Source organism: Grammomys surdaster, unplaced genomic scaffold (assembly GCF_004785775.1).
Source record: "Grammomys surdaster isolate TR1022 unplaced genomic scaffold, NIH_TR_1.0 240, whole genome shotgun sequence".
NCBI lineage: Eukaryota > Metazoa > Chordata > Mammalia > Rodentia > Muridae > Grammomys > Grammomys surdaster.
The window spans coordinates 300,159-303,819 of NW_021604685.1; the positions used below are offsets into that span (position 1 = coordinate 300,159).

The 3,661-nt window shown below is 44.4% G+C and overlaps 1 pseudogene; it reads left to right on the plus strand.

The window, feature by feature from the left end:
* Positions 1–388: 388 nt before the first annotated feature.
* On the plus strand, positions 389–1,646 carry LOC114626853 (annotated as a pseudogene).
* Positions 1,647–3,661: the final 2,015 nt, after the last annotated feature.

Genomic DNA, 3,661 nt, shown 5'->3' on the forward strand with positions numbered 1-3,661 from the left:
GTTTTCCAGGAATCTCCCCCTCAGATTGTCAGGCTTGCACAAAAATCTCTTTTGCACACTGAGGCATCTCACTAGCCCAAAGCTTAATTTTTTTCATGTATGTATTAATTCAATAATATAGCATTATAAAATATGTGTCAAGTATTATAAAAGATACTCATGACAATTTCCACATAGAAGTTAATATCTACTTGAAATAGAGAAGATACCAACGATAAGTAAAGATATGCATTGTGACGTGCACTGAAGGACATAATCCCAGTTATGTGATGTAACATCAAGAAATCGGAGGAGAGTCTCCTCCAGTCACCGGCACCGCACCGCACCATACTGCACGGCGAGGAGCAGCTCCTGGCTGGTGCTCAAGGTCTCAACAGATTCCCTTGCGATGGTGCCTCCATCAATGTTTGCCCAGATTCCGCAAGCCCCGCCAGTTCAGGTCTTTAAGCTCACTGCGGACTTCCGGGATGATCCAGATCCCCGCAAGGTTAACCTTGGAGTGGGAACATACCGCACAGATGACTCTCAGCCCTGGGTTTTACCAGTAGTGAGGAAGGTCGTACAGAAGATTGCTAAGGACAATAGTCTCAACCACGAGTACCTTCCCATCTTGGGCCTGGCAGAGTTCCGGAGCTGTGCTTCTCGCCTTGTACTTGGGGACAACAGCCCAGCTATAGAGGAGAATCGGGTTGGAGGTGTGCAGTCTTTGGGAAAGACAGGCGCACTCCGAATTGGAGCTGACTTCTTAGGACGATGGTACAATGGCACAGACAACAAGAATACACCGATCTATGTATCATCCCCAACCTGGGAGAACCATAATGCTGTGTTTTCTGCTGCTGGTTTTAAAGACATTCGGTCCTACTGCTACTGGGATGCAGAGAAGAGAGGACTTAACCTCCAGGGTTTCCTGAATGCTCTGGAGAACGCTCCCGAGTTCTCCATCTTTGTCCTCCATGCCTGTGCACACAACCCAACAGGGACCGACCCGACTCCAGAGGAGTGGGAGCAGATTGCTGCTGTCATGAAACGCCGTTTTCTGTTCCCTTTCTTTGACTCAGCTTATCAGGGCTTTGCATCTGGAGACCTAGAGAAAGATGCGTGGGCTATTCGCTATTTTGTGTCTGAAGGCTTCGAGCTCTTCTGTGCCCAGTCCTTCTCTAAGAACTTTGGGCTTTACAATGAGAGAGTTGGGAATCTGACCTTGGTCGGAAAAGAATCTGACAGCATCCTGCGGGTCCTTTCCCAGATGGAGAAGATTGTACGGATCACGTGGTCCAATCCCCCAGCCCAGGGAGCTCGGGTCGTGGCCACCACCCTCTCTGACCCAGAGCTCTTTAAGGAATGGAAAGGTAATGTGAAGACAATGGCTGGCCGGATTGTGACCATGAGATCCGAACTCAGGGCACGATTAGAAGCTCTCAAGACCCCCGGGACTTGGTCTCACATCACTGAGCAGACTGGAATGTTTAGCTTCACTGGGTTAAACCCCAAGCAGGTTGAGTATATGGTCAACGAGAAGCACATCTATCTGCTGCCGAGCGGTAGGATCAACGTATGTGGCTTGACCACCAAGAACCTAGATTACGTCACTACCTCCATTCATGAAGCCATCACCAAAATCCAGTGAAGAAACACTGCGTAGTTCACGCCACCAAAGCAGTTCTTGTCACATCTTTTCCTGCCTGCGCAAACCTAGTTGTACATGTCCTTTATTAGAGATGACCATGGGGAGTCACCTGCTGTTTAGCTGGCACCACATGAGAAGACATTTCTTGAAATGAACCCGGGGGGCCTGGGGTTAGAGCCTTTTGGAACCCAGAGCAGATCAAAGTTATGTAAGAATAAAAAGTACTTTGGTATGAGTTGTAATCACCTTGTCTTTCTCTCTAGCATTCTGTAGGAGTGTTGTCTACGGAGCCGTGGGCTTCTGCGCGTTGCTTGACTCTGGACAAAAGTCCAGACTCAAAGATCAAGTTGTCTGAGGAGCCTGATTGACTGTGGGTGTTGGCTGGGGCGTTAAAACTCATCATCTCCACCTGTCTCTGGTCCTCCTGATCTTCCCGCATTTCCTGCATGGTTGCATCCCTGGTCTGGAACATTAGGAGGTTTTGTTGTTGTTGTTGTTGTTGTTGTTGTTGTTTTGGTTTTTCGAGACAGGATTTCTCTGTGTAGCCCTGGCTGTCCTAGAGCTCACTCTGTAGACTAAGCTGACCTGGAACTCAGAAATCTGCCTGCCTCTGACTCCCAAGTGCTGAGATTAAAGGCAGGCGCCACCACTGCCCAGCTTTGGAACATTAGTTTTTAAAGGCAACTGTAGCCAATATTTATATCATGACACACAAATGGATTTACATTTTTAACTGAAATCAAAGTCCCACTAGATGGTATTTGCTCTTGTGATAGGTGGCACATTGTGATATTTTCTTAGTCTATTCTGTTGTATTCTGTTTCATTTAAAAAAATTAAAATGCTGATCAAGACAAAAAAAATGGAAACTACCCTAGTCTTTTAAAGCAAGCACATTTAATACAAGGAATACATTACACTTGCAGAGCTAAGAAGCCAAACAAAGAATGGTAAGACAATACAGAATGTGATAATCATAGAAAGCTGCTAGCATTTCTAACCATAAATGGGTGATAGAAAGCAATGTTGCCTTAACACAGAAACAGGCACTATTGAACAGAACCTAAAAGCATGGTAAAGAAAAAGGTGATGTGATTTAAAGAGATTCACTGAAGCTAGATCCATGAGCGAACATAGCTACCCTAGAAGACATTCCACAGAAGCAGGCGATGCAAGAAATGGCAGAGCTTCTTCTCCTTTCCTCTTGTTCAACAATCTAACACATGTATGTCTTATTGTAAACAAAATGCATAAACAAAATGCATAAAGAAAAAGGAGGAGGAGAATGAGGAGGAGGGAGAGAAGGAGAAGGAAGAAGAGGAGAAAAGAAAGGGAAGAAGAAATGGAAGAAGAAAGTCTAAGAAAAGTACCCTTCAAGAGAAGAGTCTCTAGTCTTGCAAAAGACTGAATGTTGGTCTAAGAGAAATTATTTTTGTTTTTTTTTAATTTAAGAGAAATTATTAGGTGTCACTTGCTACAGGATATTTAAAGTACCTCGTTTACCCAAAACCTTGGGACCAGTTAGAGAGCATAAAAATGAACTAGTAAGGCCACAAGCCTTAAAGACATGTCCAACCTACTAACATTGTGATGGGACACTGCTACCAATTAATGCATCAGGCCACATTTTTATTCTGAGAGGAATGCCTGTTAGAGTTTGAATTCAACTAACATTTACTTGTGCAGGTAATTTCATACCTTGTGCCTAGGCAGTTTTTTTTTTTTTTTATGAATAGAGCCAACAAGGTTTGTTATGAAGATTTGGTGAAGTTGCTTAAGGAAAAATAACACATGGGCTAGAAAACTAATAAGCACTCTGGGCAGGACTGTAGAAGTCTGTGTTCTCTTTGTTCTCTTGAACATCTGTGATCTTCTTGAAGCCTATTTAGCTCTTGTTCTGCCACTGCCCCCCCCTCCTCCTTCTTCTGTCTCTCTCTGTGTCTGTCTCTGTCTCTCCAACACACACACACGCATACACACATACACACGCACACACACACACACCAAATGCTGCTATCCTCCTTTTATACAT